Source organism: Hyla sarda, chromosome 8 (genome assembly GCF_029499605.1).
Source record: "Hyla sarda isolate aHylSar1 chromosome 8, aHylSar1.hap1, whole genome shotgun sequence".
NCBI classification, from domain to species: domain Eukaryota; kingdom Metazoa; phylum Chordata; class Amphibia; order Anura; family Hylidae; genus Hyla; species Hyla sarda.
Genome location: NC_079196.1, coordinates 6,930,343 through 6,953,783, shown reverse-complemented (window position 1 = coordinate 6,953,783; position 23,441 = coordinate 6,930,343). Strand labels below are relative to the sequence as shown.

The 23,441-nt window shown below is 45.2% G+C and overlaps 1 long non-coding RNA gene across 1 annotated transcript in view; it reads left to right on the top strand.

Moving 5' to 3' along the window:
- The first annotated feature begins 1,086 nt into the window (after positions 1 to 1,086).
- LOC130284206 (uncharacterized) overlaps positions 1,087 to 23,441 on the top strand; it is a 37,571-nt gene continuing 15,216 nt past the window's right edge. Inside the window, exons 1-2 of the long non-coding RNA XR_008846947.1 lie at positions 1,087 to 1,181; positions 16,872 to 17,051. This is a non-coding gene — a long non-coding RNA (uncharacterized LOC130284206). The remainder of the gene's footprint in view (positions 1,182 to 16,871; positions 17,052 to 23,441) is intronic.

The following is a 23,441-nucleotide window of genomic DNA, read 5'->3' as shown; positions in this document are numbered from 1 at the left end:
CGGCCAACTGACTATGTAGGATCTCTCTGTAGTAGATCAGTTTGTCCTCCCTATCAGTGGGTGTAAAAAAGGCCCCCATTTTGGGACGGTAGCAACGGTCTAATAAGGTGGAGACCCAGAAGTCATCCCGCTGACGAATAATGACAATTTGATGGTCACTACGCAAGCAGGTGAGCATGCATCGTGCCATTTGCGCCAGTGACTCAGAGGGACTCCCTGCCTCCATCTCCGCTGCATACTGCCACGGTGTGTCTGGGTCCTCTGTCTCACCTCATAACCCTCTAGCTCCTCTGGCTGCTCCTGCTCCTCCTCTTCTGTCAGATGACTAGAAAAACCACCCATCAAAAGTAATAAAGATCTACTGTGAGCTGTGTCTATGTAGGGAGGCGCTATCAGAGGAGAATTCAGTGCATACGCTTCAGTAATACAGGTGTTTTACCAGTGAATGCCCATTCTGATTGGTCCGTTCTTCCAGCCAATGAGATGATTCCCATATCTGGACTGTTTGTAGCATTGTATGTTGTGTCTGGTTTGAAGTTACAATGGTCCAGAAAAGACCAGAAAAGACCATTGTATGTTGAAACTATTGTACACTGCTCAAAAAAACAGCATGAGACGGAGTCTACAACCCACACAAGTGGCTCAGGTATTGCAGCTCATCCAGGATGGCACATCAATGCGAGCTGTGGGAAGAGGGTTTGTTGTGTCTGTCAGCGTAGTGTCCAGAGCATGAAGGCGCTACCAGGAGACAGGCCAGTACATAAGGAGATGTGGAGGAGGCCGTGCAAGGGCAACAACCCATCAGCAGGACCGCTACCTCCGCCTTTGTGCAAGGAGGAGCAGGAGGAGCAGGAGGAGCACTGCAAAATGACCTTCAGCAGGACACAAATGGGCATGCAGAAGAGGCAGAAGATGTCACTCACCAGCATCCAGACCTCTGTGCAGTGAGGAAGATAGGGGGGGAGATTTATCAAAATTTGTGAAGAGGCAAAGTTGCCCAGTTGCCCATAGCAACCAATCAGATCGCTTCTTTCATTTTTCAGAGGCCTTGTTAAGAATGTGAGAAGGAATCTGATTGGTTGCTATGGGCAACTGGGCAACTTTGACTCTCCACAGGTTTTGATAAATCTCCCCCAGGGAGCCGATCATTTACGATCTACTGCACTTGGAAGTCTTGTAAGGTAGGTACGTCTGAGCATTTATATGACAACATCCATCTAGTTCAAACTAATTTATACCTAACAATCATACAGAATTGTAAATCTGGACACATCCATTAACTTTTGTTGACACAGCATATCCTACACCTGCGCCCATTTTGGCTTGTTTACGTTTTTGTCCGATTTTCATTGAATGGGAAATGGTGGTTGACATATTTCTACTATACTTTAATTATTATTATTATTTTGTCGCACAGAAAGTCGCAGTCTAAATATGTGCGACTTTTCTGCGACTTTTGCTGTAGAGGATTTTTAGAACATGATGCATGCAAGTCTATTTTAGACTGAAATGCACTGGAAAATGCATTGGTGCTGAATTTATCAAGTGCGACTTTTGTGCGACAAGTCGCATCTGCCCAAAATACGCTGAAATGTCCGACCATGTTGGAGCAGGTCTAAATGCAGTTTAAGCTGTAGACCCTGAAGTCTGAGCACAGAATTTATCAAGGGCTGTGAGACCTATAGACAGGAGACGACCACATACGCTGGTCTATAAGCATTCCCAGAATAGACTAGATTAGGAAATGTCCCCCTTTATTTTTATTTTGAAATCCGGCCACTAGGGGTCATCCTCCTAGTGGCCGGCTGCAGCCTGTCGTGACGTCACGCCTGAATTCGGACTGATGCTGGCCGGGTAATCAGTCCGAATTCATTCAGCCTGCGCTCGCTCCCTGCCTGTCAATCAGACAGGCGGAAGCGAGCGCTGAGAGAGCATTGGCTCCCTGGCCTTACACGCCAGCTCCGCCTCCTGCTGCTGCCTCAGGATGGACTGGACTTCGGTATGTCTGTTTGGGGTGAGGGGGGAGGGGATTTTAGCGCCGCGGCCATGACATTTATAACTATCAGTGGGGGCCGCGGCCATGAAGTGTATTGCTTTGAGCAGGGGGGGGGGGGAGGTAGAGCCACGGCCAATAACAGCTATTGTTTTCGCCTGTACAGTATGCCTCCATTTGTTTCATCACTACAACTCCCAGCACTTCCATCTATTGGCTGTCAGGGCAAGCTGGAAGTTGTAGTGGTGAAACAGCTGGAGGCACCCTGTAGAGGTGAACTAAGGGCGGAAGTGTCGGCCCCCTGCTGGGGAAGTCTGCCTGGTAGTCAGCACAAAAAACACCATAGTGAAAAAAATAATGGCAGGGAGGGGGTTAGGGATATATGGGCAATAGGCAGGGACAGAAAAAAAAAAAAAAGAAGGATGGTGGGATTGTATGGACAATCATGGAATATTATGCGTGATGCGTCCTCCAGAATTTTACAATTTGACGTTGAAATTGCTGATTCTGGCGCCAAGCTTGGCAATTTTGGCACAGACAAAAATTCAATATGGCAGCAAAAAAAAAATTTGATTTGGCGTCAAATTCACCAAATTTGGCACAGAAAAAACAAAAGTGGCACGAAAATGAAGTCTCGCATATTTTTATATTTTCAAAGCAGCACAAGAGACCTTTGAAAAAACTAATATAAATTATATTAGTGTAACAAAAATTGCAGTAGTTTTACCTGAATGGTTGAACCTTGTGCAGTGGCTCCACCTCCTCCCTTGCAATTGCTGGAGATGTCCCTCAGAGAGCAGCTCTTACCTGTTATGTCTGCCTGCACCACTGGGGGGCACCATATCTTCTACACACCAGGCATAATATTTGCTCTCAGAAGATGTATTGTGTTGGAGCCCAGTGGGGCCCATATAGTGTTGTACAGTAGGACAGTATACAGTCAGCGCCAACCATACAGTACCAACTACTGAGCCACCGTACAGTACTTAGCACTCAGATATCATACAGTACTAACCACTGAGCCACCATACAGTGCAAACCATTGAGCTAATTTACAATGCTAACCTCTTAACCACCATACAGTGCTAACCACTGAGCCAATGCACAACGTTAACCACTGAGACAATGTATAATGCTAACCACTAAGCCAATGTACAATGTTAACCACTGAGCCAATGTACAATGCTAACTACTGAGCCAATATACAATGTTAACCACTGAGCCAATGTACAATGCTAACCACTGAGCCAATGTACAGTGCTAACCACTGAGCCAATGTACAATATTAGCCACTGAACCAATGTACAACATTAACAACTGAGCCAATGTACAATGTTAGCCACTGAACCAATGTACAACATTAACAACTGAGCCAGTGTACAATGCTAACCACTGAGCCAACGTACAATGTTAACCCCTGAGCCAATGTACAATGCTAACAACTGTGCCAATGTACAACGCTAACAACTGAGCCAATGTACAATGTTAACCACTGAGCCAATGTACAATGTTAACCACTGAGCCAATGTACAACTCTAACCACTGAGCCAATGTACAATGCTAACCACTGAGCCAATGTACAACGTTAACATCTGAGCCAATGTACAACATTAACAACTGAGCCAACGTACAACGCTAACCACTGAGCCAGCATACAATGTTAACCACTGAGCCAAAGTACAATGCTAACAACTGTGCCAATCTACAACTATAACAACTGAGCCAATGTACAATCATAACCACTGAGCCAACGTACAATGTTAACCACTGAGCCAATGTACAACTCTAACCACTGAGCCAATGTACAATGCTAACCACTGAGCCAATGTACAATGTTAACCACTGAGCCAATGTACAACGCTAATCACTGAGCCAATGTACAATGTTAACCACTGAGCCAATGTACAACGCTAACCACTGAGCCAATGTCCAAAGCTAACCACTGAGCCAATGTACAATGTTAGCCACTGAGCCAATGTACAACGTTAACAACTGAGCCAATGTACAATGCTAACCACTGAGCCAATGTACAATTTTAACCACTGAGCCAATGTACAATGTTAACCACTGAGCCAATGTATAATGCTAACCACTGAGCCATGGTACAACATTAACTACTGAGGCAATGTACAATGCTAATCACTGAGCCAATGTACAGTGTTAACCACTGAGCCAATGTACAACATTAACCACTAAGTCGATGTACAATGCTAACCACTGAGCCAATGTGCAACATGAACCCCTGAACCGTCATACAATACTAATCACTGAGCCAATGTACAACATGAACCACTGAACCACCATACAACACTAATCACTGAGCCACTATGCAATGCTAACCAGTGAGCCACCAAACTATGCTTACCACTGAGCCACTTTACAGTACTAACCACTCAGATATCATACAGTACTAACCCCTGAGCCACTATACAATGCCAACCACTGAGCCACCATACTGTGTTAACCACTGAGCCACTATACAGTGCTAACCACTAAATCACCATACAGTGCCAATCACTGAGCCACCTTACAGTGCTAACCACTAAATCCCATACAGTGCCAACCACTTAGCCACTGTACATAAACTAGCATACAGTGCAAACCACTGAGCCACCGTACAGTGCCAACCACTAAACCAGCATACAGTGCTAACCACTGAGCCACTGTACAGTGCTAACCACTAAACCACCATACAGTGCCAACCACTGAGCCACCATACAGTGCCAACCACTAAACCACCATACAGTGCTAACCACTATACCACCATACAGTGCTAACCACTAAACCACCATAAAGTGCTAACCACTAAACCATCATACAGTGCTAACCACTAAACCACCATACAGTGCTAACCACTGAACCACCATACAGTGCCAACCACTAAACCACCATACAGTGCTAACCACTGAGCCACCATACAGTTCCAACCACTAAACCACCATACAGTGCTAACCACTAAACCACCATACAGTGCTAACCACTAAACCACCATACAGTGCTAACCACTAAACCACCATACAGTGCCAACCACTAAACCACCATACAGTGCCAACCACTGAACCACCATACAGTGCCAACCACTGAACCACCATACAATGCTAACCACTAAACCACCATACAGTGCCAACCACTAAACCACCATACAGTGCTAACCACTGAACCACCATACAGTGCCAACCACTGAGCCACCATACAGTGCCAACCACTAAACCACCATACAGTGCTAACCACTGAACCACCATACAGTGCTAACCACTGAACCACCATACAGTGCTAACCACTAAACCACCATACAGTGCTAACCACTAAACCACTACACAGTGCTAACCACTAAACCACCATACAGTGCTAACCACTAAACCACCACACAGTGCTAACCACTAAACCACCATACAGTGCCAACCACTAAACCACCATACAGTGCTAACCACTGAACCACCATACAGTGCTAACCACTGAACCAGCATACAGTGCCAACCACTAAACCAGCATACAGTGCCAACCACTAAACCACCATACAGTGCCAACCACTAAACCACCATACAGTGCCAACCACTAAACCACCATACAGTGCCAACCACTAAACCACCATACAGTGCTAACCACTGAACCACCATACAGTGCCAACCACTGAGCCACCATACAGTGCCAACCACTAAACCACCACACAGTGCTAACCACTAAACCACCATACAGTGCTAACCACTGAACCACCATACAGTGCTAACCACTAAACCACCATACAGTGCTAACCACTGAGCCACCATACAGTGCCAACCACTAAACCACCATACAGTGCTAACCACTAAACCACCATACAGTGCTAACCACTAAACCACCACACAGTGCTAACCACTAAACCACCATAGAGTGCTAACCACTGAACCACCATACAGTGCCAACCACTAAACCACCATACAGTGCTAACCACTAAACCACCATACAGTGCTAACCACTAAACCACCATACAGTGCTAACCACTGAACCACCATACAGTGCCAACCACTAAACCACCATACAGTGCTAACCACTAAACCACCATACAGTGCTAACCATTAAACCACCATACAGTGCTAACCACTAAACCACCATACAGTGCTAACCACTGAACCACCATACAGTGCTAACCAGTAAACCACCATACAGTGCTAACCACTAAACCACCATACAGTGCTAACCACTGAACCACCATACAATGCTAACCACTGAACCACCATACAGTGCTAACCACTGAATCACCATACAGTGCCAACCACTAAACCACCATACAGTGCCAACCACTAAACCACCATACAGTGCTAACCACTGAACCACCATACAGTGCCAACCACTAAACCACCATACAGTGCCAACCACTAAACCACCATACAGTGCCAACCACTAAACCACCATACAGTGCCAACCACTAAACCACCATACAATGCCAACCACTAAACCACCATACAGTGCTAACCACTAAACCACCATACAGTGCTAACCACTAAACCACCATACAGTGCTAACCACTGAGCCACCATACAGTGCCAACCACTAAACCACCATACAGTGCTAACCACTAAACCACCATACAGTGCTAACCACTAAACCACCACACAGTGCTAACCACTAAACCACCATACAGTGCTAACCACTGAACCACCATACAGTGCCAACCACTAAACCACCATACAGTGCTAACCACTAAACCACCATACAGTGCTAACCACTAAACCACCATACAGTGCTAACCACTAAACCACCATACAGTGCTAACCACTGAACCACCATACAGTGCCAACCACTAAACCACCATACAGTGCTAACCACTAAACCACCATACAGTGCTAACCATTAAACCACCATACAGTGCTAACCACTAAACCACCATACAGTGCTAACCACTGAACCACCATACAGTGCTAACCAGTAAACCACCATACAGTGCTAACCACTAAACCACCATACAGTGCTAACCACTGAACCACCATACAATGCTAACCACTGAACCACCATACAGTGCTAACCACTGAATCACCATACAGTGCCAACCACTAAACCAGCATACAGTGCCAAGCACTAAACCACCATACAATGCCAACCACTAAACCACCATACAGTGCCAACCACTAAACCACCATACAGTGCCAACCACTAAACCACCATACAGTGCCAACCACTAAACCACCATACAGTGCCAACCACTAAACCACCATACAGTGCTAACCACTAAACCACCACACAGTGCTAACCACTAAACCACCATACAGTGCTAACCACTAAACCACCATACAGTGCCAACCACTAAACCACCACACAGTGCCAACCACTGAACCACCATACAGTGCCAACCACTGAACCACCATACAGTGCTAACCACTAAACCAGCATACAGTGCCAACCACTAAACCACCATACAGTGCCAACCACTCAAACAAAGTACAATGCTGACCGCTGAGCCAATGTACAATGTTAACCAGTGATGATCATGGTGCCATGCCTGACATCATGGGGGTCCCCAGCAGCGAGATCCCCGCGATCAGACATTTTATCCCCTATCCTTCAGAGAGGGGATACGATTTTTTTCGCCGGAGTACCCCTTCAAGGCAACTAATTGTTGGGAACATGAGAGATTTATCAAGCGCTGTCTGATGTATCACATTGTATCCAGCTCTTTGTCAATCTCATTAGGTCTGTACATGTTTTTAGGCTCCAAAGCAGTTTTCCGGGGGGGGGGTCAATTTTCCTATTGGTTGCTCGGGATGTTGTTTATAACCTCTGACAAGTGTATTTACATCATTCTAATTGGCCCACAAGTGAAAAGAAGGAAAATGTGCATATGGGGAAAAACGAATATTCACAATTTCGAATATATAGCGAATATATTCTGAATATTCTTGAATTTGCGAATTTGCATTATTCGCGATAAAAATTTGAAATGCAAATATTTGCGCCCAACACTAATAATGGTAAAATATGGAATAAGGTACTTTATAACTATTTCAAGAGTTCTTCTTGCTCTCAGGTGAGGGTTTGTTACAATGTATCATTCTAAGTAAGCAGCCTTAGCTGTTGGCTGTCAGGGCATGCTGGGAGTTGTGATTTTGCAACAGCTGGAGGCACCCTGGTTGGGAAACACTGCTCTAGAAAATCTTAATTCATCCATTGGGCTCTCCAGCTGTTGTAAAACCACAACTCCCAGTGTACATGGACAGGCGCATGCTGAGGGTTGTAGTTTTGAAACAACTGGAGAGCTGAGTGACAGCAAACAGAGACCTAGGTGCAGAACTCAACCAGTACATATATATATACATACAGTGGTCCCTCAACATACAATGGTAATCCGTTCCAAATGGACCATCGTTTGTTGAAACCATCGTATGTTGAGGGATCCGTGCAATGTAAAGTATAGGACAGTGGTCTACAACCTGCGGACCTCCAGATGTTGCAAAACTACAACACCCAGCATGCCCGGACAGCCAACGGCTGTCCGGGCATGCTGGGAGTTGTAGTTTTGCAACATCTGGAGGTCCGCAGGTTGAAGACCACTGGTATTGGAGGTTATACTCACCTGTCCCCGCCGCTCCGGACCGTCACCGCTCGTCACCGCTGCCCTGAATGTCGCCTTCCATCACTGTCGCCGCGTCCCCGAGGTGTCCCCGACGCTCCGGCAAGGCCTCTGCTTCCCCGGCATCCTCGCTCTCTGTCACCGCCATCAGGTCGTTACACACGCCGCTCCTATTGGATGACGGGACGGCGTGCGCAGTTACGTGATGACGACGATTGAGAGCGCCGACGATGCAGGGGATCCCGAAGAGGACGCGCCGGAGCCCCGAGGACAGGTAAGTGATCGTCAGCGGACCACACGGGGCACCGTAAGCGGCTATCCGGGGGCAGCTGAAGCAGTCTGCGCTGCAGGATAGCCGTTTATGCGATGGCCCCGACATACAAAAGCATCGTACGTTGATGCTGCCTTCACCATGTGATGTCCTCTGAGAGTGATCGTATGCTGAAATGATCGTATGTCGGGCCCATCGTAGGTCGGGGGGTCACTGTATATATATGGTATGTCGGGGCCATCGTAGGTCGGGGGGTCACTGTATATATATGGTATGTCGGGGCCATCGTAGGTCGGGGGGTCACTGTATATATATGGTATGTCGGGGCCATCGTAGGTCGGGGGGGGTCACTGTATATATATCGTATGTCGGGGCCATCGTAGGTCGGGGGTCACTGTATATATATGGTATGTCGGGGCCAGCATAGGTCGGGGGGGTCACTGTATATATATGGTATGTCGGGGCCATCGTAGGTCGGGGGGTCACTGTATATATATGGTATGTCGGGGCCATCGTAGGTCGGGGGGTCACTGTATATATATGGTATGTCGGGGCCATCGTAGGTCGGGGGATCACTGTATATATATGGTATGTCGGGGCCATCGTAGGTCGGGGGTCACTGTATATATATGGTATGTCAGGGCCATCGTAGGTCGGGGGGTCACTGTATATATATGGTATGTCGGGGCCATCGTAGGTCGGGGGGTCACTGTATATATATGGTATGTTGGGGCCAGCATAGGTCGGGGGGTCACTGTATATATATGGTATGTCGGGGCCAGCATAGGTCGGGGGGGTCACTGTATATATATGGTATGTCGGGGCCATCGTAGGTCGGGGGGTCACTGTATATATATGGTATGTCGGGGCCATCGTAGGTCGGGGGGTCACTGTATATATATGGTATGTCGGGGCCAGCATAGGTCGGGGGTCACTGTATATATATATATATATATATATATATATATAATACGCATATAACAGTATGACAGATATGTGATACTTTTGGTTGGATTCCGCCTTCTGTGATCCCCTCCCCATATACAAGGCTATAGATTTCCCTTCTTGTTATGATCCCATCGCCCTGCACTGTATACGGGGGATATGACAGCTGCCTGTTTGATAAATCTCGGCCCTTGGGGTAATCATTAAAACCCCGAGCAGCTTTTTTTTCACTTATATTAGCGGGTGACTCCATTGACTGCAATAATGACCCCGACAGCCGCTTTGCTCTGCAATCAATTATCCCCCGAGGCGCTGAGCTCCAACTCACAAGACGTTACCCAAAGTCGCAGCCGCCATCTTCTGGCTGGAATGTTCCCTCTCTCTTCCCTTTACAGCCGTATATTTCTGTATTGTGTGTATATATTCCTTTGTATGTTTATATGACCTTGAGTAACATTGATACATCATGGATACACACTTACATGTTCATTGTCCTATTTTTATGGCGCGGTTCTGGATCTGGGCTGTTCGCCTCGCACTCGTCTTCCTCCGTACATCACGGTGATGGGAGACGACAGGACATAGTGAAGATATTCCGGAGGAGCTTCTCTTCCTTGTCAGAACAGATCTGATTTCTCCGTCCCAGTCGCTCATGATGACTTTGAAATTGTTAAGTCAAGAAGTTCTCGGTAAGTTACACCGATCGTATCAAGATGGGTTGTCACCCGAGGAAGAGTAATCGCTGCAACACTGACACGAACCTCAGGCGTCACACGGTGCTTCATAAGTTACATGGGGGACATATTAAGGAAACCGGTGTAATTCATGTTACACTAATATTAGTCACGTCTTTTCTCATCACATTTTCATACCTCTTCTGTGCTGCTTTGAAAATATATGGGGTTTCGGTTTAGGGCCACTTTTTTTCATTCTGTGTCAAAATGTCTCATGTATGCGCCAATTTAAAATCCCGCAAAAATTTAGATGGTAAAAGTGCAATTAATGAGAGACTTAAAGGGGTACTCCACTGCTGGGGACCTCTACGATCTCCCTTCTGCACCCGGCATTTGTTTATAGCGTCGGATTCAGCGCCGGAGGCTCGTGATGTCATGGTCATGCCCCCTCAATGCAAGTCTATGGGAGGAGCCATGAATGCCGTCATGCCCCCTTCCATAGACTTGCATTGAGAGTGTGTGGCTGTGATGTCACGGGAGGGGCGTGTCCGTGACGCCACGACCCTCTGCCCCGCATTGCCAGTCATCCGGCACGTAGTGAAGTTCACTCCGTGCACCGGATGTCTGGGGTGCCGCTGCCGAGATCACGGAGATCCCGCCACTGTGGACCCCTTAATCTCGGCTGCGGCACCCCAGACATCCTTTGGATAGGGGATAAGATGTCTAGGGGCAGAGTACCCTTTTAATACAGGTTTATTGCTCAATAAGGTAGAACTCAGGTGAAATCTGACCGTGCTGCTGCACCTCCCCCTTACTGTAGGCTATATACACAAAAAGAAGGTTGCAGCAGCACTCTTGATTGGAAAATGGAGGCTCTTAGTACACTTTTTAGATCAAAACGTGTCCCACAGGTGGCCTGTAGGCCTTAGATGACCTTCTCTTCACATGCTGCAACAGTTTCTTGAATGTGCCGTAGGGGCCATGCACATGCACATGCCTTTACTTATAAAGCCAGTATGCGCTCATGATTTTTGTCCTCCTCCAATCCCTGCCAGGCACAACCTATATGAGAGCACTCCTCCTTTCCTGTGGTGCCTGAGAAATATTATAGTATCTACAAGTAAAGGTGACTATTCCCTTGTTCCTGACTAATATACCTGTGTCTGACCTGAGCCTGATATCATGACCTTCCTTCTTCTTCATCCCTGGTACCTGCTTGATTCTCCTGTGTAGGACCTGGATTTATGGTCAATGATTTACCACCGACCACAGTCAGTACCACCATTATGTGCAGCCTTTAGTTGTACTGCCATAACACTCCCATCCATTATTATTGGCCCACAGCAGAAGTGGCAGCCACAATGTGCCCCCCAGTGCTGTCACCAAGAGACTCAACTGTACCAAGCCAAGGATATTATGTCCCTGCACCGGCAGCGTGGTGCAACATCACACATGCTGGCTGTCCTCAGGATGATCTGCATTCAGAGGAACTGCAGCATAGGAGTCGGGGAAAGTATGCCCCCCCCCCCTTAATCAAGTGGTTATATACTGTGCTTAAACACTTTAAAAAAGCAAACTAGAGTGTGGGGGCACTATTGTGGGGATTACCTACTGTATGGGGCACTAGTTGGAAATTAAATACCATATGGTGCACAATTGGGAGGATTAACTACTGAGTGAGAGACTATTGTATATAGTCTACTATAGTAACTACTGTGTCAGGCACTATTGGGGCAATTTATGTACGGTGTGAATCTTGGGTGTTAACTACCATGTGGGGACATTAAATGGGGGACATTAAATCTCAACTAATGTGATGAGACACTATTAGGGGCCCCCATACTGCATGGGTTACAAAAAGGGGCATTAATATTATTTGGGGCATTATAGATATGAGTTTGTATAGAGGCGTGTGTAGGGGTTGTAAAAGGGCAGAGCCCAAATTTTTTTTACTAACAAATTCTGCAGATAGGGATGACATAAAGAAGCCATCATGGTGGGAGAGATGAGCCTCCGATCAGAGAAGACGCCCCCTGTGAGTCATTGGATGTAACAGCAATTATTAGAAGTAATGATGTGAGACGGAAGGATCATGACCGGAGGATCAGACTACCAAGGATTTGTTTGTAGTTTGTTACCATGGAGACACATATTTCTGTATAGTGCTGTATACACAAAACAATACAATACATTTAATGGAAGTTGCTTCATTTTTTTTATTTTAGCTGCAACTTAAAATTGTCTATGAAGGTTTTGCCTATAATATGTTTCTATGTAGACGGACTGTGACTTCTGTCCAGCCTCATCCCCTGAGCTGCAAAGAACAACTACAGAAGTTTTCCCCATGATCCCGGGCGGTGGATAAACCATGATACAGAATAGTGAATAATAAAGATGTATTTTTAGCTCTGAAGCTTATCTGTACCTCTCTGCGGTCTGGGCAGTCACTGTAAGATGTAACCTCTGGGGACCTTGGAGGATTTGGCTGAAGGCTCCTATTGTTTCTCCATCTCATGAATGTTACATTGTAGAGACATAAAGGGCACAAATCCAGGACAAGTCAAGTTTATTCTAAGAATACTCTTCTAAAATTCCTGCAACAATGTCAAAAGCAACTTGACTTACCTAAAGGACAGAGGCCGCTGAGACCGTCCATGTGGCTACAATGAGGCTCCAGAGTGTTCCCTCTTTATTGTGAGCTCTGTGTCTGCACAGGTCTCCCCTTCTTCAATACTGCATCAATGTAGCCAAATAGGTAGAGGGACAAAAGAAAGTAATAGGGCCCCTCACCAAATCCATGTCAATGTAACTGAATAGGTAGAGGGACAACAGAAGGTAATGGGGCCCCTCACCAACTCCATATAAGTAACCAAAGGGGTAGGAAAGAGGGGTTGGAGAGAGAATGATGAAGGATCATATGACCTCAGGAAATCCAATATTGCCTTTTAAACCCAGCTAATCGGGAGACAGTATATAGGTGATGCCACTATAAAGCCTTTGCACATAGCTTCAGTAGCAATCATAGAGATAGCAGGTGTTAGGTGAAGATCTCTGTGAGGGACAGTGAGCCGTTACCAATTCAAATAGGAGATGGTACCACATATATAATCGTTGTAGTGAAGCAGCAAATAGTGTTTTATATCTGTCTTCTGCTAGCGGAATTCTGAAAGCGGAAATTCAGAAGTGTGAATAGGAAGGTGGAATCCCATAGAAGTCTATTGGGCTTTCATTTCAGTTGGAATTCCATAAGCAGAATTCTGCATGTAAAAATTCTGCTGTGTTAATAGAACCTAAAAGGGAAAATCCACACAGTGACCTGCATCCTCAGTTTTCACATGTATTCCGATGCAGAATATGTGTTGGAATAAGCAGGAAAGATACATTGCGTGACCATGGAATCTGTGCGCAGAGAGAAGTGTATCTATGATTACGAGGATTTCTTCATCATCCATCTATATGGCTCCAATTTATCTTCCTATATTTACTTTGTTTCTTTGTCTCCTTGATACATTTTGTTTCTTTCCAGGCGCCTCTCAGTTTTACAATATTCCGTATGAACTCATTTCAGCTTTTTGCTTTGCAAAGTGCAGAATTTATGTTCCTCTTTGCAGAGCAAAACTCCCAAAAATCTATGGGGCCGTTTGGTTTTGTTGCGAGTCTTAATAATCCACTATCTTCATTTACCATAAGCATAATAATCTCTTAATCAATGCTGAAATGTGTATAATACTAAAACAGGAGGGAAATCAATACCTCAAGCACAAAGTAATCAGCCAGCGCAGGAGCTTTGTCCCCATTATGCCCAACAGACCTGAGCCAATTAAGGCAAACATGCCCGAGATTAGCATTACTTAAAGGAAATGTTCAGAAACATCAACACAACTTAATTAAAAAGCCAAAAGAATAGTTCACGAATACATTTACTGTAGTCATAAAGGCATTACTATCCATAACGGGGAGCGCTACATGGCGTGTAGTGGAGATAAGGAGATAAGCACAGCGAATATGGAGAACATCGGGCGCCATTAATTTACCGAACACAATATGCAAGCGCATAAATGGGGGAAGAGTTCATGTGCCGTACGAAGAAGAGCAATGGAGCTGCTGCCAGGAATGAGACCGCACTCTGTGCATAATGCAGAACAGACTGGTGCAATGTTCCCAACCTGTGGATATCCAGATGTTAAAGAACTACATTTCCCATCATGCTCTGGCAGCCAAAGGCTGTCAGAAAATGACACACTTATCATGCAAACACACACACACACACACTTATCATACAAACACACATACTTACCAATCATACACACACTTATCATTCATACACACACTTATCATTCATACACACATACTTGTCAATTTATACACACACTTATTCATACATACATACTTATCATTCATACATACATACATACTTACCATTCATACACACACTTATCAGTCATACATACACTTATCATTCATACACACATACTTGTCATTCATACACACACATATTCATACATACTTATCATTCATAAATACTGTACATACTTACCATTCATACATACATGCTTATCATTCATGCATACATACTAATCATTCATAAATACATACGTATCATGCATACATACATACTTACCATTCATACACACACTTATCATTCATACACACATACGTATCATTCATACACACATACTCACCATTCATACACACACTTATCATTCATACACACACACTTATTCATACATACTTATCATTCATTCATAAATACATACTTATCATGCATACATACATACATACTTACCATTCATACAAACTTCATACAAACACTTATCATTCATAGATACACTTATCATTCATACACACATACGTATCATTCATAGACACATACTCACCATTCATACACACACTTATCATTCATACACACATACTTATCATTCATATACACACACTTATCATTCATACACATATACTTGTCATTCATACACACACATATTCATGCATACATACTTATCATTCATAAATACATACCTACCATTCATACACACATACACACACTTATTCGTACATACATACTTATCATTCAAACACACATTTATCATTCATACATACTTATCATTCATACACACACACTTTTCATTCATACACACATATTCATACATACTTACGGTATCATTCATACACACACTTATCATTCATACATACATACTTATCATTCATACACACACATTTTTCATTCATACGCACACATATTCATACATACTTATCATTCATACACACACACGTATCATTCATATACACAATAATCATTCATACAAACACCTTCAATAATTCTTGCAAATATTCTCAGTATAAAGTTGGAGACCTCGGTGGCTGAGATATTGATTCCTCATTGTTTTAGTATGATGCACAATTCAGCATTGATTAAAAGATTATTATGCATATGGTAAATGAGCAGACGACATTGTTAGAGATTTTATTCCGCTTGTTTATTATGTTGTTTGTCTGCTCTAACTACCACAGGCAATTGCATCTTTTATGCCTAAGAAAACAATACTGCAAATCTAAGGTGATGGCGTCTTTGCTCTGCTGTGGTTTAATTGAATAAAAGTATTGTATAAGGGAATATAACATATCATGGACTGCTGTAAGGGCATGCTGGGCATTGTAGTTTTGCAATAGTTTAAAGGGGTACTGCACACCTAGATATATTATCCCTTATCCAAAGGATGGGGGATAAGATATCTGATCACGGGTGTCCCGTTGCTGATCACGGGGATCTCAGCTGCGGCACCCCAGAAATCCGGTGCATGGAGCGCTAGCTCGTGACATCAATGCAGCGGGCCTCCAGCACTGCGCCAGATGCTGTAAACGAACGCCGGGTGCAGCAGGGAGATTCCGGGGTTCCCAGAGCCGGGACGCCCGCAATCAGACATCTCATCCCCTATTCTTTGGATAGGAGATAAGATGTCTAGGGGCAGAGTACCCCTTTAAGTGCCACAGTTTGGGAAGCACTGCCCTATAGGAACTGTATTGGATGCCTCGTAGCCTCTATCACCTGATCTCATGCACCGTATTCCAGAGATAGACATGAGGATCAGAAGGTAGGGATGACCAGGACAATACTGACAGAAGACGGGTCTTGTAGGGGTCACTGTACATGTGAACAAATATTTCCACCATATAAGATACACAGGACAGGGCAACTTCAATTAATGATATAGAACAATAGGACAAAGCGTTTCAGCGCTACCCTGTCACAGCTGCTGCTTTGTAGAAATGTAAAATAAATGAGAGAACATTAAAGGGGTATTCCTTTTTTTTTATTTGACTGTGCTACAGGGGCTGTAAAGTTAATATAGTTCATAATATAGTGTCTGTACCTGTGTTTCATGGTGGTCTCACTATTCTTCAGTGATTCTTGACCCTCCTTTTTTAACCGTATCCAAAATGTCTTTTCAGGTTTTCCTAGGTTGCAGTGCGGCCTGAAACATTACATTACTAGTACGGTGTTCAGAGGGAGCCTGTCTGTGCTTCAATGGGTGGAGTGACCTCTGGGTGGGAGATCATTCTGAAAGAATTTGCAACAGCTGAAGGCACCCTGGTCAGAAAACACTGGTCTATTGCAATGCGACAGCTCAGGTGTGTTTCAATGTGTTGAGTGGCTGATTTGTAAGAGGAAGAAAAGTGACCTCACACTTACAAACAAGGAATTATGGGATTTGTAGTTTGAGAGAACGAATTCCAACAGGAAATGGCCAGTTCCCAAAAAGATAACCACAGCTTTATGGTATTCTCACAACACAGCTATTTAGCCCCAAAACAAGCATTGATCCTTCCTAAGCATGTCCATTATTGTCTGGCAGGTATGTTCAAAAATCACTTTATGGTGGAGAACCCCTTTAACATCTACAAACTGCAATGAATAGGACCTGACAGATGACCCAAATGGGTTCAGATGAAGCTCAATATAACTGAAGAGAACAAGACTGCATGATGTGTGGCCTCTTCAGCCTTAACATATACTTAACCCCTTAAGGGCCCATGACATACCGGTACGTCATGAGTCCGCTCCCGATCATAGCGAGTCGGGACCGGCCTCTGGCAACGGCCGGGACCCGTGGCTAATAGCGCGCGGCATTGATCACGGTGCTGCACGCTATTAACCCTTTAGACGCGGCGTTCAAAGTTGAACGCTGCGTCTAAAGTGAAAGTAAAACCATGCCGGTTAGCTCAGAGAGCTGTTCGGGATCGCCGCAGCAAAATCACGGCATCCCGAACAGCTTACATGACAGCCGGAGGATCCCTACCTGCCTCCTCGCTGTCCGATCGCCGAATGACTGCTCAGTGCCTGAGATCCAGGCATGAGCAGTCAAGCGGCAGAATCATCGATCAGTGGTTTCTTATGAGAAACCATTGATCAATGTAAAAGATCAGTGTGTGCAGTGTTATAGCTCCATATGGGACAGCAATGATCAATGTGGGCAGTGTTATAGTCTCCTATGGGAGCTATGACACTGAAAAAAAAATGTGAAAAAAAGTGAATAAAGATGATTTAACCCCTCCCCTATTAAAAGTGTGAATCACCCCCCTTTTCCCATAAAAAAAAAAAACTGTATAAATAAAAATAAACATATGTGGTATTGCCGCATGTGGATATGTCCGAGTTATAAAAATATATTGTTCATTAAACACGGTCAATGGTGTATGCGCAAAAAAATTCCAAAGTCCAAAATAGTGCATTTTTGGTCACTTTTTACATAATGAAAAAAGGAATAAAAAGATCAAGAAATCCTATCAATGCAAAAATGGTACCGCTAAAACTTCAGATCACGGCGCAAAAAATGAGCCCTCATACCGCCCCATAGGCAGAAAAATAAAAAGTTATAGAGGTCAGAATATGACAATTTTAAACGTATAAATTTTGCTGCATGCAGTTATGATTTTTTCCAGAATTACGAAAAAAATCTAACCTACATAAGTAGGGTATCATTTTAATCATATAGACCTACAGAATAAAGAGAATGTGTCATTTTTACCGAAAAATGTACTGTGTAGAAACGGAAGCCCCAAAAACTTACAAAATGGCGTTTATTTTATTTTATTTTTTTTCAATTTTCTGTTTCGCTGTACATTTTTGGGTAAAATGACTGACGTCACTGCAAAGTAGAATTGATGGCGCAAAAAATAAGCCATCATATGGATTTTTAGGTCAAAAATTGAAAGAATTATGATTTTTTTAAAGGTAAGGAGGAAAAAACGAAAATGCAAAAACGGAAAAACCCCAGGTCCTTGAGGGGTTAAAAGGGCACTTTGATGTCAAGTAAAAACAGATAAAAATTCTGCAGAAGCAAACAACATTGCTTACCTGTCTCTTCCCTGTTCTGAAACCACCAATAATTAGTTTTGTACATCTGTATTCCTGCTCCCACTTCCGGGTTGAGCAGTTCAGCTCGAATTTTCCCCTCAGCTTTTTAGCACTACACCCCTGCCACAACTGCTGCAGAACATTCCTCTACACAGCAGAACAGTCAACAGCACAATATGCTTCTTACTTCACTACTCCACTTTTTTATTGTGTCCCGTTGCTTTTTGTGCAATTTTTTTTACCTGTTGGCCAAAATGTGCAACTTTTTTGTAATGCTGCCCAGGGCCAGTTTTGGACGGTGTAGATTGTTGGTGTAGATTTGTGCCTCAGTTAGCATAGTTGTGCCAAAAGATGAGACAAATTGAAAAGTCGCATAAACTCCTGACCACCAAATGATATCAACTGAAATCACCACTTGGTATGTTCTTTTTGAAAAAACTTCTAAATGAAAAGTCACAAAACTTTGGCACAAAAAATCACTGAAAAGGACAGAACAACACAACTTCCTGTCAGAAGAGAGGGAGGGGCTGAACAGCTGCTGAGGCAACACCACAATGACCAAACTACACAACTTTCTGTCAGGTGAGAGGGAGGAGCTTGGGAGCTGGAGACAACATCACACTGACAATGAGAGGACTAAAGCTGGTTGGACTTGAACCAAGGACTCCATGGCTTTAAGGCAACGGTGCTAACCCCTGAACCAATGAGCTGCTATGTGCTGATCTAGGACCATGGGCTATAAAATAGAAAATCTTTGGTCAAGTGTTAAAGGGGTATTCTGACCACACACATCTTGTCCTCTATAGGGGATAAGATGTCTGATTGCCCCCCCCCCCCCTTGCGAGCTCCATGCAGCACCCGCGTTCTATGCCAGGTTGTTTCTCCAGTCTCGGAAACCTCTGTGTTTCCGGGACTGGAGACGTCATGCTCCCTTGTGACGTCACGTCACACCCTCATGTGATGTCACACCACACACACTCCATTCATATCTATGGGAGGGAGTGTGATGACCGTCACGCCCTCTCCCATAGACATGAATGGAGGGGACGTGGTGTGACACCACAAGGATAGGGGATAAGATGTCTGAACACGGGGGGCCCATTGCTGCCCCCCCCCCTGCGACCATCACGCCCCCTCCCATAGACATGAATGGAGGGGACCGGTCGTGACATTGCGAGGATAGGGAATAAGATGTCTATGGCTGAAATACCCCTTTAAAATTGATCATGACATTGAGCTCCTGTAGCCCATTCCACTTCATTATCCATTTTTACAGTGTAACGGCCGTGCTGTTATGGGGGGGGGGGGGGGTGGAGGTTTGACTTTCTGATGACCTCAGAATCGTCCTTGACCTTGACTGTAGGAAGACGCTGAAAATATAAGCAATTTAATTCTTTACTCCCGAAAGTTACAATGAAAACAAGCAATGAATGTCCTTTAACTCTGCTCTTAGCTGTAGGGAAAGTAACAAATTTTGAGCAAACAAGCTGGCGATACAGAAAGCCATTTCATTCCCGAATACAAGAGCCAGAGACGCATCGTTCAATTATTCACCAGGCCTAGAGGGTGAGACAATGTTAGCAAACTAGTTTTTAACCCCTGGCATTCATAAACAAGAGAAAAAAAAATACAAAATAAAAAATGGAAATAAAAAATAAACAAAAATGGATGCAAAATCTACAATATACTGATAAGAGGAAAGAATATTACTTATTCTGAGGTAGGAACGCTGCATCACCGATGGGGCAGCCGCGATTTTAATGACAGGAATTCCCTATCGGATTGCAGATTCACCTCTCCGCGCAGTGCAGGAGTATCACTCATGCATTGTATATACAAATAGCACAATGTATAATTCATGTGCTGAATCCTAATAATCTAAGAACTAAGAACACACAAAAAGTTTCCAGGTTTGGTTAAAGTTGTGTGTTTTGTCTTTCTAGTGATTGAGAGAAAATCGAGGGAGCGAGGTCTGGTTCTGGGATATGGTTCGCTATTGGGAATTTTTAAAGTTGTCAATTTTTTTTTTCAAAGGAAAGTTTAAAAATTTGTTTAGTATTTTTTTTAGATAGGAAAAACTTGAATACTAATAAAAAAAAAAAAATATATATATATATATATATATATATATATATATATATATATATTTGTAGAAAGATTAGAGGGCACTGCTTTAATGTCCTATTGTATAATGTATTACAGAATATAGAGGAGTGATTGCCGTATCAGTGGCCGTAGTTGCGAATATTTCCTTTCCCTGCCGGGTTGCCAAGTGATCAAAGGTAGTAGACATTCATATATTTGCAAATGAGAAAATTCACTTGCTCTCACAGCTGTGTGCGAAAACGGCTGTTAGCCTCTGAGCACCATCATCCATAGATCTCCCAGCACCACGGATTATCCGAAACACAAATATCCACTGGACCAGTGAGTGCAAGGGAATTTTCTCATTTGCAAATATATGTATATATATATATATATATATATATATATACATACATACATATATACAGTACAGACCAAAAGTTTGGACACACCCTCTAATTCAGAGTTTTCTTTATTTTCTTGACTGAAAATTGTAGATTCACACTGAAGGCATCAAAACTATGAATGATCACATGTGGAATTATAGACATAACAAAAAGTGTGAGAATTTGTCATATTCTAGGTTCTTCCTTTTGCTTTGATTACTGCTTTGCACACTCTTGGCATTCTCTTGTTGAGATTCAAGAGGTAGTCACCTGAAATGGTCTTCACTTCACAGGTGTGCTGGTGTGGAGGAGGAGGTGTGATGGTGTGGGGGGAGGTGTGCTGCTGTGAAGGAGGAGGTGTGATGGTGTGGGGGAGGAGGTGTGATGGTGTGAAGGAGGAGGTGTGATGGTGTGGGGGAGGAGGTGTGATGGTGTGGAGGAGGATGTGAGATGGTGTGGAGGAGGAGGTGTGATTGTGTGGAGGAGGAGGTGTGATGGTGTGGAGGAGGAGGTGTGATGGTGTGGAGGAGGAGGTGTGATGGTGTGGGGGAGGAGGTGTGATGGTGTGGGGGAGGAGGTGTGATGGTGTGAAGGAGGAGGTGTGATGGTGTGGGGGAGGAGGTGTGATGGTGTGGAGGAGGATGTGAGATGGTGTGGAGGAGGAGGTGTGATTGTGTGGAGGAGGAGGTGTGATGGTGTGGAGGAGGAGGTGTGATGGTGTGGAGGAGGAGGTGTGATGGTGTGGGGGAGGAGGTGTGATGGTGTGGGGGAGGCGGTGTGATGGTGTGAAGGAGGAGGTGTGATGGTGTGGGGGAGGAGGTGTGATGGTGTGGAGGAGGATGTGAGATGGTGTGGAGGAGGTGTGATGGTGTGGAGGAGGAGGTGTGATGTGTGGGGGAGGAGGTGTGATGGTGTGGGGGAGGAGGTGTGATGGTGTGGGGGAGGAGGTGTGATGGTGTGGAGGAGGAGGTGTGATGGTGTGGGGGAGGAGGTGTGATGGTGTGGAGGGGGGTGTGATGGTGTGGAGGAGGAGGTGTGATGGTGTGGAGGAGGAGGTGTGATGGTGTGGAGGAGGAGGTGTGATGGTGTGGAGGAGGAGGTGTGATGGTGTGGAGGAGGTGTGATGGTGTGGAGGAGGTGTGATGTGTGGAGGAGGACGTGTGCTGGTGTGGGGGAGGAGGTGTGATGGTGTGGAGGAGGAGGTGTGATGGTGTGGGGAGAAGGTGTGATGGTGTGGAGAGGGGTGTGATGGTGTGGAGGGGGAGGTGTGATGGTGTGGAGGAGGTGGTGTGCTGGTGTGGGGGAGGAGGTGTGATGGTGTGGAGGAGGAGGTGTGATGGTGTGGGGAGGAGGTGTGATGGTGTGGAGGAGGAGGTGTGATGGTGTGGGGGAGGAGGTGTGATGGTGTGGTGGAGGAGGTGTGATGGTGTGGGGGAGGAGGTGTGATAGTGTGGAGGAGGAGGTGTGATGGTGTGGAGGGGGAGGTGTGATGGTGTGGAGGAGGAGGTGTGCTGGTGTGGGGGAGGAGGTGTGATAGTGTGGAGGAGGAGGTGTGATGGTGTGGAGGAGGAGGTGTGATGGTGTGGAGGGGGAGGTGTGATGGTGTGGAGGAGGTGTGCTGGTGTGGAGGAGGTGTGCTGGTGTGGAGGAGGAGGTGTGATGGTGTGGAGGAGGAGGTGTGATGGTGTGGAGGAGGAGGTGTGATGGTGTGGGGGAGGAGGTGTGATGGTGTGGGGGAGGAGGTGTGATAGTGTGGAGGAGGAGGTGTGATGGTGTGGAGGAGGTGTGATGGTGTGGAGGAGGAGGTGTGATGGTGTGGAGGAGGAGGTGTGATGGTGTGGGGGAGGAGGTGTGATGGTGTGGAGGAGGAGGTGTGGAGGAGGAGGTGTGATGGTGTGGAGGAGGAGGTGTGATGGTGTGGAGGAGGAGGTGTGATGGTGTGGGAGAGGAGGTGTGATGGTGTGGAGGAGGTGTGATGGTGTGGGGGAGGAGGAGGTCTGATGGTGTGGAGGAGGAGGTGTGATGGTGTGGAGGAGGAGGTGTGATGGTGTGGGGGAGGAGGTGTGATGGTGTGGGGGAGGAGGTGTGATGGTGTGGGGGAGGAGGTGTGATGTGTGGGGGAGGAGGTGTGATGGTGTGTGTGTGTGGGGGGGGGGGGGCTTTGCTGGTGACACTGTTGGGGATTTATTCTGA